Source organism: Tupaia chinensis, unplaced genomic scaffold (genome assembly GCF_000334495.1).
Source record: "Tupaia chinensis unplaced genomic scaffold, TupChi_1.0 Scaffold000682_1, whole genome shotgun sequence".
Classification (NCBI taxonomy): domain Eukaryota; kingdom Metazoa; phylum Chordata; class Mammalia; order Scandentia; family Tupaiidae; genus Tupaia; species Tupaia belangeri.
This window is the reverse complement of record NW_006160205.1, coordinates 2,705,064-2,717,875: the sequence shown is the minus strand read 5'-3', so window position 1 is coordinate 2,717,875 and position 12,812 is coordinate 2,705,064. Positions and strand designations below refer to the sequence as shown.

At 38.4% G+C, this 12,812-nt stretch overlaps 1 pseudogene; it reads left to right on the top strand.

The window, feature by feature from the left end:
- Positions 1-260: 260 nt before the first annotated feature.
- On the top strand, positions 261-1,146 carry LOC102481485 (MICOS complex subunit MIC27 pseudogene; annotated as a pseudogene).
- The last annotated feature ends 11,666 nt before the right edge of the window (positions 1,147-12,812 follow it).

The following is a 12,812-nucleotide window of genomic DNA, read 5'->3' as shown; positions in this document are numbered from 1 at the left end:
CTGAAAAAACATAACCGGCCATGTATGCTTGTATGCTCTAAATCCCCGCAGGGTTGAGAAATGGAGGAGAAGGGATTGTGACATGACTCTACTCCCACCATGCCTCCCTGGGTCTGTTTTCTCCCTTTCCTTCTCTCCATCCCCCCCACCCCACCCCCCACCATGTCTCTTTCTGATAACCCTCTGGCAAACAAACAAACAAACAAACACAGGGCTGAATTTCATGAGGCCAGGAAACTTGAGCAGAGAAGGTAATAGGTATGGTGGCCATTAAGATGGGAAAGCTGATAACCACACCTACAGGTCTAATATACACATCTGTAAGTGTATATACGGCCAAAGAAGAGGAATCCAAAAAACAGCTAGAGAAACCAGAGCAGCCCCCCATATATACTGTACCACCTCTTCAATCTAAATATGTCGAAGAGCAGCCTGGTTGTTTACAAACAGGCTTTGCTTCCATCCGCACTGCAGCTAGTTGTTATATTGACTGGTGCAAGGGTGTTTATATCTTGGTGAAAAATGGGATAATGGGCACAGTACAGTTTGGAAAATATGCATATGTGTATCTGAAGAATCCTCTTTGAAATTTTTCTCTGAAAATGGGGAGTGATTACTGTTTCAGGATTGGTGGGCTTTGTTTCAGTGAGAAAAGGACCTAGATTCAAGAGAATTATCCACTGGGACTGGCCACTTTAGGGAGCAACCATTTGCTACCCAGTTTAGTCAGTAATAGTTGCAGAGGAACCCAAAAAAGGGCATATGCTACAAGTCAGCAAATTTATGAAGCAGCTAGATCATTGTGGGCAAAAAGAAACCAAAGAGAGTCACTTACTGAACCTAAAGAAAAAACTAGGCTAGAGACACCTGTAGAAACAACTCACACACTGTAAGACTCAGTGCCTTTGCCAGCAGAACTCAGCTTTGAAATAAAGACCAAGTTAGAATCCTCTCACATGCTACCTGGTTTATGCCTGACCTAAGTTCATGGATCTCAGGCAGTCCCATCTAGAAGCTGTAGATCTGTACAGTACTAGAAGCTGGAAAAGACTGCATAGAGGCCACATAGCTAACTATAAGATGTGTGAAGTTGCAAATGATGGAAAAAATCATGTAATGGGTACCTGCCATATAGAATATAACTAAAGTTGTCCCATTATATCTTCAAATATAAAGTTTGACCAATCACATAAGTGACTAAAACACAAGCTAGTAATACAATCCAGATAATATTAAATGATTGATGAGGAGATACAGGTAGAAGTATTAGAATGCATTGACTTTGAAAGGTATTGACTAAATATCAAAACAATATGAATGAAGATATAAATACCAATAAGACTAAAATCTGATAGTCCCTATGTATATGTATGTATATGTGCATACATATACACACACATATATATGTATATATACTTATAATTATATATTATATATATATATAAATGTATATTATATCTTTTTTAGTCTTTCTGAATTTATGTAAGTTAAATTAGACTGGTGTGTGGAAAGATGTCCCCTCCCCCCCCCTTTTTTTTTTTCATTCCCCTCCCCCCCTTTTTTTTTCATTTCTTAGAGATGAAGTAAAATACCCATATTTTATGGCAAAAAAAAAAATTCATGAGGCCAGTGTCTCAGATGTAATGGGGTGGAGTGGGTGGTTCAAGGTAAATTCTACTTACTTTAGAGACAGAAATGACTTGGAAGGATCCAAACTCATGTGAATCCACTTGCAATTTTCTGAGAAAGTGATTTTTTGTCACAATTAGGATTCCTGGGACTCAAGTTACTCTGATGTTGATCATGTTACTAAACATGTAAATGAAGTCTTACAGCAAGATAAATCAATAGCTTCACTTACAAATCTCTGAAGTCCTTATGAGACTAATACTTTTCAGCATATTAGATATTAGACAAGGTTCTCAAGAAAATGTACCCTTCTCTCTACAGCAATTTTAGAAGGGCGTGCTATCAAAAACTAATCATTATTTTTCTCCTGAAATGATAGTAATGATTGACTGGCAAACACTTTAAAAGGTCTTGTTCATAATAAAGGGACTGTAAGATGATGGTTTATTATGAAACAGTTCGTGAGAACATCTCTTGGGAGTTCAGGACACCAAAGGTGGGAGGTTGCTTCTGTTGTTGGGTCATCTTGCATGCAACTTTTGGAGCTTAGTCTTCTCTTCAGTAAAATGAGTTTGAGAATACTACCTATTAAAATGTCAGTGAGAATTAAATGTGTGCAAAGCTGCTACTCTGTGCTTGGTGAAGCCTATTAGCTTCGCAAATGGCAAGTGTTTTTGTGTGTATGATTACTCATGGGACTATATTGTCTTTATTTTTTCCACTCATTTTGATTCTTTTGTTTTCTTCCCCCCCTTTCTACACTCTTCCTAACTGACCAGTCAATATAAGAAATCTTTTGAATTAGGTACTTTGACCAGAATCATTGTGAGGAAGTCTTTTTCTTTGTTTTTGTACTTCGTTAACCTTAAAGTGACAAGGAAACTGAGGCCCAGGGCTTAAATCGTTTGACCAAGGTTAGCCAGCTTGTTGAGACAGCTGAGTTTGAACACAGGATTCTGACCGTAAATAGCATTGCGACAGAGTTGAGTTTAAACACAGGATTCTAACTGTAAATAGCATTCTTTTGGGTTTATGCTCCTCCAATAGGACTCAGACTGAAGGTTGACTGCTACTAGGTCTCAGTGTTGAAAACTGAAATATGGAAAAGATGCAAAATAATTCATTGCAGCTAACTTAGGGTCAAGCCCTTGAGATTCCTTCATCTCTTCTATAGCAGTCTTTGTTGATTTATTAATAATTCTTCTAGATATATATCACTTTTCTAGTTTCAAAATGCTGGTTAAGAGGTAAACTGTGGTTGAAGAGTAGAAGAAATACTCTTCTTGAAAACTGGGTTGTGGCTTTTAAGACATATAATTAGACTGGATGCTGGAATGTTAGTCTAAGTGTTACTTTTTTTTTGTTTTTTAGAGGTTTTTGTTATAGGGAGCGTGCACTCACCAGAAAGACAGAGAAAGACAGAAAGCGAGAAATTACCCCCCAGGGGGATGACCACAATGCAATCCCTTCTCCTCCATTTTCCTCTAGGGATCCTGGGCACACACACAAACATGCCCAGCATGAGTTTAAGCTACTGGGTCTGGGACTGGAACTGTGGTCGACTACAAGGGAGTCCAACAACGAGATTATTACATAAACTGCTGGTCCTTTCCTTTTTTATTTTTAAAAAAGTTTATTTAGTAAGACCAGCAGATAGCAAAATGTTACATCACTGGATTCCCACATAGTCAACCACAGTTCAAGTCCCAGACCTGGCAGCTTAAAACACACCGGGCATGTGTGCGTGCGTGCCCAAGATCCCGAGAGGAGAATGGAAGAGAAGGGATTGTGGTGTGGCCATCTCCCCTAGGGGGTGATTTCTCACTTTCTGTCTCTGTTTCTCTGTCTGTCTCTCCGGCAAGTGCATTCACCCTATAGCAAAACATCTCTCTAATGAATAAATAAATAAAGAGTGAAATAAATAGTTTATTTAGTTATTTCCTCCATGAGTGACATAAACAGAGCAAGCGAGCAACCACGTACTCATCCCAACAGGATTCAAATAGTGCAGTCTAACCCTCACCTCAGCCCGTCCTGGATTATGGTCACACATATGCCAGGTATAAACAGTGAGATCCATGAATGCAAATTCTGTACTTGCCTGGGTGGGTCAGTTCCCCAGAGCAGTGCATTTCACTGCTCAAACAGCATCTTTTAGTTGCTGAACTGAAAAAGTTACGGGCAGCTGGAATGGAACTTGATATTAGTGATACAAAGATTATTTTGCAGCACTGAGATTTTTAATTTTTAGAATCTAATACATTGTAAAATAAAGGTTAGAGTTAGGGTTTTAAGTTGCTGAACTGTGCTGAACTGAAAAAGTTACAGGCAGCTGGGATATTAGTGATACAAAGATTATTTTGCAGCACTGAGATTTTTAATTTTTAGAATCTAATACATTGTAAAATAAAGGTTAGAGTTAGGGTTTTAAGACAAAAATGACAACTATTCCTAATTACAGAGAAGTATCAGAATACCTGCATAGTTTTCTTAAAATTCATGTGCCTAGGATCATACTACTGTGTGATTCTGACTTGGTGAGAGTAGGGTATATCCCTGAATCTATGTTCTTGAGGGATTTCCCAACATGCATCAGATCCCTGCTATATTGGTTATCTTCTGCTTCGTCCTCCACATGTACAGCTGACTTTTTATCTCCCTCTATTCTCAAAATTCCAGGCTCTGGAACAGGCTTCAGCTCCCTTACTTCATGGTTTCCTGCTGGGAATCAGGTAATAGGAAGTCTGGAGAGAGGATGGAAAAGCGAGCAGGGGTATTTTATTTCCTTGGTTCCCTCCTTAAAGGGATCACTTTGCACGGCTGTGACCTTGATCAGAAAACATGGATCCTTAGAAGGTGTTCATCTCCATGCCTCTTCCTTTCTGAGTTCTGAAAACTCTTCCCTTTCTTTGTCCTTCCAGGGGAGTGGTGGTACTACCCCTGCTGCCTCTACAAGGGTGCTTTTACAGCCTTATGATTTTCTTACCCTCTGTCAACAATTCTTTTATTCAGACTCTCATCATTATTCTATTTAACTGTGTTGTTTATTTCCTGCTGGGGCCCTTCTAGGAGGCTGTCTTATCCACTGTCCCAACATTTGGGCAGACTTAGAGGCTCTTTAAGAAACCACCTGTGACCCGTATTCTGACTCTGTCAAAGCTCAGATAAGCTTGTCTGTCAGGGAGAATTCTGCCATGGTTGATCTCTCCAAGGTACAAAGAGAAAGATGGAAAACCAGCTGGAGTTCTAACATTTACCTTCTAACATCTGCTTTCTTTGTATGAAATCTTTGAAGAAAGACTGGTCAATCCCAGATGGCAAAGAACTAATAAACTGAGCATGATCCCAGGGACAAAAACTTTTTGAGATTTTTATCCAAATGATTCAATGTGATTAAAATATAAAGGAGTTTGCTCCCAAGGAGAAGTACTTAAGGAGGCCTTCACTAGGTCTCTGTTTGGCAGCATAATTTTATGACTCTCAATATTTGCATGGTCAATTAATCCCTTAAAGTGATGACCAGTAGGCAATTTATTTGGATGGTACAAGGGCTAATTGGTAATATTGTTACACAAAATCTTGTGGGCGAAAATTATGCCTGTCTCTTAAAAAATGTTCCTTTGGTATTTGAAGGGAGAGCTTTAGTGCCTTGTGCCTCAGAGGAATTCAGACTGCTGATGTCGGAATTAATGAAGAATATGGAAACTTAAGTGTAGGATGGATGGAGTGAAAAATGCATTAAAGATTAATGACATTAGACTAGTGGGAGAGCCACATTTTGTGGTGATCAAAGACTCTGAGGCTTTCATCTGCAAGTGCCCAGGAGAATGTTGAACATCTTGGAATTTGTCATATCGCCTTTGGTTAAATTTTATCAACCTGCTATACAGCAAGGTGCTCCAAGGAAAATCTCCCACCCTCTAGTTCTGATCTGTTTATTCATTCAACAACTATTTTTGAGTACCTACTCTGTACCAGGCACCCATAACAACTGGGCATAGCACTGAGCTCAAATACATGCATTCTCTTCTTTTGTGGAGGTTACAATGTAGTAAAGTAGGTAAGGTTTCTTAAATAATAGATTAAGCACACATTTCCGTTCTGAGGTTAAGTACATTCGTTATAATATTACATACTAGAATATTAAGTACTTCTTCAGTATCAAAATACAACATTGGATGCAATATAATAAGAAACATTTTGAATATGGAGCTATACCCCTACAAAAGTCAGGGAAATTCTCAGAGAAATAAAAAGAGAAAGCTGAAAAACAGAGAGGGGAGTGTAGGCTAAAAGTTCTGGTTGCTTTGCCAGTGGAGCAAAAGACAGAAACTCTTGTAGATAATAGGAAATTTCAAAAAGTATGGAAAATGATGAGGCTGCCAGCTGGCGTGGTGGTTAAGAGTGCTGGACTCCCACATGGCTGACCGTGATTCAAGTTCCAGACCTGGTGGCTTGCTTTCTCACTTTCCCTTTCCCTTTCTCTCTCTCTCTCACTCTCTCTGGTCAAATTTAAATAAATAAATAAAGTTAAATAAAATAATTCAAAAAATGTGTATAGAAAATCTGTATTATGAATTGGATAAATTATAATATTTTAATACCAAAATGACCTCATACTTTCTTTTTTTATCGAAGTTTTTCTAAGTTTATTCATTTATTTCTTCTATGACAGGCAGAGAGAGAGAAAGGGAGTGAGCGAGAGAAAGAGAGATCACGCATCTTACAGTCTTGACACTTTGCTCCTCCCCCAGCCTCAACCCCTCTGGACCATGAGCAGACCTGTGCGTGTGTACTCAAAGAGGTCTCTGGAGTTGAACTTGGAAACTTCCCATGTGGGATTATCTCACAGAACTTAATTTTCTTTTGAAAGGTTTTTGCTATAGGGTGTATGAACTCACTGGAAAGAGACAGAAAGAAGGAAAGAAATATCACCCCTTGAGGGGGATGGCCATGTGCAATCTCTTCTCCAATCTCCTCCTGGGATTTTGGGTTTGTTCATGTACCTGGCCCACTTTTAAGCCACTGGTTCCAGGATTCAAATCCTGGTTGGCCACATGAGAGTTCATAACCTTATCTGCTACATCACCTGCTGGCCCTGAGCGGGCTCCGAGCTTCGTGTTTTGTTCTTTCCCTTTATGAACTTTTAAAATTTCTCTCATGTAGAAAAAGGTGTAGTTTGGGACTAGCTGGTGTCATGGTGGTTAAGGCAGCTGGATCCCACATGGTCAACTGTGTGGTTCAAATCCCAGGTCTTGTGCCATGGAAAGCATGCCATGTGTGTACATGCCCAAAATCATGAGAGGAGAATGGAGGAGAAGGGACTGTGGAATGGCCATCTCTCTTTGGATGTGCTTTGTCACTGTCCCTCTCTCTCTCTGTGTCTCTCTCCAGTGAGTTCATGTGCCCTATAGCAATTAAAAAAAATTAAAAGTTCACCATGAGCAAGAGTCAGCAGACAAAATGAAGAGGATTTAAGTTTTTAGACTAACGTCATGTTCTGAAAGAGAGCAAGACTGCGCTCTGAGAGTCAAGCAGTCTGGCCCAACATGATCAGGCATCTGCTGAGACCATGCTTGGCATAAGGTCTGAGGTGGAGTTGGACTGGAGGTAGTGGAAGTCAGAGGTGGCCGTCTTGGCAGGAGGTAGGCTTTGTGCATAGGTGTCTGGATCAAAAGGGCTGGGAGTAGGGGGGGAGTTGAAGGTCCACATGGCTGATATGGGGAAAGAAAGACTTAGAGAATCAGAACAGACCAACAGACCCAGTCACAACCACAACACAAGATTTGAAAGTAATTAACGCTTTTGGACAATAAATGTACAAGGTTGTTGGGGTGGGGTTTTCACCTCTAACTGAAAGGCAGCTATTAAACATTTTAAGCAGTACAACCATATCCAATTTCTATATTATTATGATTTTTTTTAAAAAGATTTTTGCCATAGGGTATGTACACTTGCTTAAGAGAGACAGACAGAGACAGAGAGACAGAGACAGACAGAAAGAAATTACCACCTTCACCCCCGCAGGGAGGATGGCCACACCATAATCCCAGATCTCCTGTGATTCTGGACATACATGCACACATGGCCAATGTGAGTTTCAAGCCACTGGGTCTAGGACTCGAACTGTAGTTGGCTATGTAGGAATCCAGCGCCTTAACCACCATACTACCTGCCAGCCCCTCAAACTTCTATTTAAAAATTTTCCTTGTTGCTACTTTGTATCATAGGGACTGTAGCAGGGTAAGAGTGGATGATGGTCCAAGTCAGAGAACAAGTGGAGGGAACTAGAAGAGACCACTGTAAAAAGCAGGGAGGGAAACATCCCCTGGAGAAGAATGCAGAACTTCGTTCAGTGGCTTCGTCGTATTTCTGCTGTTTAAAGGGAGTAGCTGGAATATACCAGCATACACAGAAACTCCTGTACTGTATGTAATTCATTTTCTATTGAGAGTTGAAGCTTTTAGAAATGAAGCATGAAATCCAGAACACGAAAACAAACTGCCACCACCACGGTTTGCTTTTAAGGAATGAAGAGGGAACATCTAGTTGCACTAGATTCTAGAGCAGAAGTGGATAGAAGTGGATGTAAACCTCTGCCCAGACTAACATGGCGGACACTTTCAGTTCTTCCACCACATCCTTCTCTTGCCATTGTACCTCCAGGTGCTATTTTCCCTCTGGCTCCCGCTCATCCCCTAAGAAAGCTCCTGCCTCTCCCACCTTCCATATCTTCATTTAGCTAACTTTGTTTCTTTCAAAATGTTATAGTAACACCGAATAATGTTTAACACTGTTGACCATTAACACTGTTCAACATTATTTAACAGCAAAAATAACATAATGGCCCAGTTCTATGACTGTGCTAAGCACTTCTGGGTGGAGAGTTTTTTAGTTTTTCCAACAGTCATATGAGTGCGTATATTCCCTTTCTCAGATAAGAAAACAGAGATTCAGGTAAGCTATATTACTTGTTTAAAGGTCACATAGTCAGTCATGGTAAAGCCAGGATTTAAATCCAAACAGCCCATTAAAATAATCAAAATTAGTTCTTGCTGTGGCTATGTGTTTTTTAAACTCTAAATTGAATTTGTATCACTTGGAGATTTTATTAAAATGCAGATTCTGATTCTCTGAACCTGAGATAGGACACACATTTTTATTTATTTACTTTTATTTGCCATAGGGAATATGTGTCTACCAGAGAGAGAAAGAGAAGAGAGAGAAAGCACCCACTCCATGGAAGTGAGTCACACTGCAATCCCTTCTCCATATCTCCCTCCTTTTTTTTTTTTAAATTTTAGGCATGCATGTACATGTGCCTAGTATATTTTTCAAGCTGCCACATCCAGGACTTGAACCACAGGTCAGCCATGTGGAATCCAGCTCCTTAACCATCATGCCACCCCCTAGCCCCAAGTTTTGCCTTTCTAACAAGCTCCTAGGTGATGTTGAAGTTGCTGGTTCATGGTCTGTATTTGAGCAACACTAGTGCATGGTAGACATCAGTGAGTATTTATTAAATCAAATAATGAAAAACAATTCACAGAAAAAATGCTGAGATTTGTATGTTAGTGAATTCATTCTTTGGAAATCATGCTGCTGCTTATGCTGTGACTGCGTAGTAATTTTTCAGTGAAATATGAAGCTTCGACTGTAGCTAAGGAAAGCCCACCATGGACCATGCAGGGTGAAGCCCCAGGTGACGTGGTCAGAGGGGCAAGGACTCTGACTCAGCAGTGGGCTTTAGAACTAGTCACCAACCAGTCTGCTTTCTTTATCACTAGTCATCATGTTAGTAACTACTCATGCCAATCCCTGGACTAAGTATTTTATATCCATCTGTTCATTTGTTCCCTTCAACATCCTTGTACTCTAAGTTTAATTGTTTTTCCCTTTAACACAGGAGGAAATTGTTGCAGACTAGCTTGCCCAGACTTACAGTAAGGCTGACATTCCAAAGCCTAATTTTTTTCACCATTATGTCTTTTTGTCAATCTGGAACCACAAAATAGAGAATGATGAAAAGGAAGAGCTAGTACAGTCATTGAGTATATAAAAAAATATATAAAAAATTAAGGTAAAATGTTCCAGTACAATCACTGTTAGATGGTAAATTGTATATGCTATATATATACATATATATATTTAATATAACTCTAATGTCCTATAACCTTATACTACTTTTGACCAGCATTTTAATACTTTTTATTAAAATGAGTTAAATATGAGTCTATTTAAACAACAACAAAAAAGAAGTAGAGATAGAAAGTATTGAACATAGAGAGTGAACTTTTATTTTAACTTTGAAAAATAGGTAAAATGTAAAAGGTAGAGAATGGTACCACAACTGTTTGTTAATATTTTTCAATCTTGTGTCCTATTTTTAACAGAAACAAAATATAATAGGTAATGTTGACATTTCCTTTACCCCTCCCTATTCATAGTTCCTGTCCTACCTGATATTGAGTTAGAATTATATGTAGCCAGGTCATATTTTTCTATTTGTAGGAAATATTTTTATATATTCTAGAAAGTGTTTTTAGAATTTCTTTGTATATCATAGATATTCAACATAACATATACTTTGTATTGTTTGTCAAAATATTCAGAAATTATAGCATGCTCTCCGGAACAACCTATAGCATACATTTTTCATTTGTCATTATGTTTTTGATATCTGCTCATGTTGAATCACACATAATTTTTTCATTTTAAATTCCACCTTAATTATCTATTCTTCTGTTGAATGTTTAGCTTGATTGCAACAAAATTTTGTTAATGCTGTTATAAACGTTCTTGAATAGTCTTCTGGGACACAAGTGTAAGCATTTCTGTAGAGTATATAAATAAACAGAAATGGAATTACCTTCTAACAATTATTCATATGTTGCTAAATTGTTTCTGAAAGTATTGCAGTAACTCCTTCTAGAAGGGTATACTGTTGTCAACACTTTCCCCCCATTATTTGAGAAGTATGAAATAGTATCTCATTGTTTAATCTGTTGTACTTTGGTTGCTAGTTTAAGCTGAGCATTTCTTTCATTCACCTGCTATTGTGTTTCTACTTTGTTTATATCTTTGATTCATTTTTTTCCAACTAATTTGTAACAGTTCTTAATACTTTCCCTATTTGTGATGTAGTTCAAATAGCTATTTGTAATACATGGGTTATTTATATTATCTTACATTATCCATAAGTTGATACTTTTCATGTGGAAAATTATGTATTTTCTTTTATGAATTGTGCTTTTCCTTTTTGAAGGGCTCCCTTGGTGAAAAGCAGCATAGCAGAGTGGTAGAACTTTTGTCTCAAGCCAGACTGCCCGAGATAGACGTTGAGTCCCTCACCTCCCCTCTACTCCCTTCCCTTCCGTTTTCCTTTCCTTTCCTACCCTATGCGTCTTACCTTATCACATTGTGTTGGTATCAATACATTGTTGAACTACACTTGACTGTAGGAGGTATGGTCAGCAGAGTTTGTTATGAGATAATGGTATCATCTTGATGGGGAATTAAAAAATTTGTATTTGGACCGCCCTCGGTAGCAGACTCTAAGATCGCTTTTGTTATGTAGTGTCCCATTGCAGGAGTTTTGGTCAAGTTAATATTTGGGGACAGCAGCTGTCCTACATGTGAGGAAAAGAGACACAAGTTAGAAACTCTGAAAAGCACTTCAGATGGATCATTAGTTAGCTGTTTGACATTGTATGTATTTTAGTTGTCATTTTATTTATTGATGTCCCTCAGTAGACTCAGGAGCATAATGCCATGTCAACATTACTGACCAGTATAGTTCTAAAAACCTAAAATATTGGGTTGTCAGAAAAGTCATGATGCATTTTTGCATAGAAAAACACATCATGACTTTTCTGAGGACCAAATAGTATCTGGAGTATTATAGGTTGATTTATTGCACGATTGAGTTAATCTCAATCTACGTATTTATTCAGTGATAACTGTAAAATGGGGTCAGTGGAATTTGTTCTACTCTCTTAAAGAGTTGGGAAGGAAAAAAATCACATCATAGGCTTTGAAAAGTCACCCACAGTTTATGATAACCACAGAGTGAACAGCAGCAGGCAAAGAAACACAGATAGGTGGTGTATTTGTCCTCCTCCCCCCTCCAAAATGTAGATTCCATGAGAACAGGAATTTTCTCTGGCTTATTTGTGATTGTGATCCAAGCACCAGAAATAGTGCTCAGAACTCAGATATTTGTCAGATAGAGGGAATAGATTATCATTCAATCGAGATGTTTATTTGACTCAGAAAGAAAGGAGAGTGAGAAATCGAATTCAAAGACTTGATATAAGAACATAAGTGAGGACGTATATGACAAGAGTGGAAAACAAGCAAGCAGGAAGAAAAAAGGATGGAAAAATACAAATGAGGATCAAGAAAACATTGTTTAGAAATTAAAATATCCTAGACTGAAAAGGTCAATTTAATGTTTGAGGTTGTCTTTGTAACTGAATAGGATCGATTGAATGACCAATCTGATAGCATAAAATTGGTCATTAAGATGGTAAGGGAACCACAATTTAACTGAAAATGCTTGATTTAGTATTTGTAAGTCCATGAAGAGATGTGGGAGACAGGAGTCTGCAGATCTCTGACCTTTTCCATTATGGGGAAGTGCTTTAAGAGTTGGACAGTTGCCTATGCTCTGAATGCAGTAATAATGTATCCTGAAGAACTTTGAATTTGTACTTGGGTTTTGTCCATCTTAACATTCTTCATATTCTCATAAAAGTAGTTGTAGCAGAATATTTGTGATTTTGCTTGCCTGGTTTCTTTCTTTCTTTCATTCATTTCCTTGTTTTCTCTGTTAACAGTATCCCAGTTGGTGTGAAGGAATAACTTACCAGTCTCATTCATTTTGGTTTGTTTGAATATAGACTACTCTAAAAATCTGGGAGTCATTACGTGACCCTGGAGAGAGAATTCAACAGAGACCATGCTCATAGTGCTTGGCTCAGGGTGGTCTCAAAGCCCAAGACTAGCAAAATCATTCAATCTTGGGACTTTTGGTCTAACTACTATGAAAGAGAAATTATCCTTTAACTAGGGCTACTGCCTTGACTATCAGCCAAAAGAAAGAACCTGCCCAAGAGAAGTAAATAAAAGAAGTAAATGAAACCAACAGAAAGAGTCCCAACAGTAATGTTTGCACATCTGAA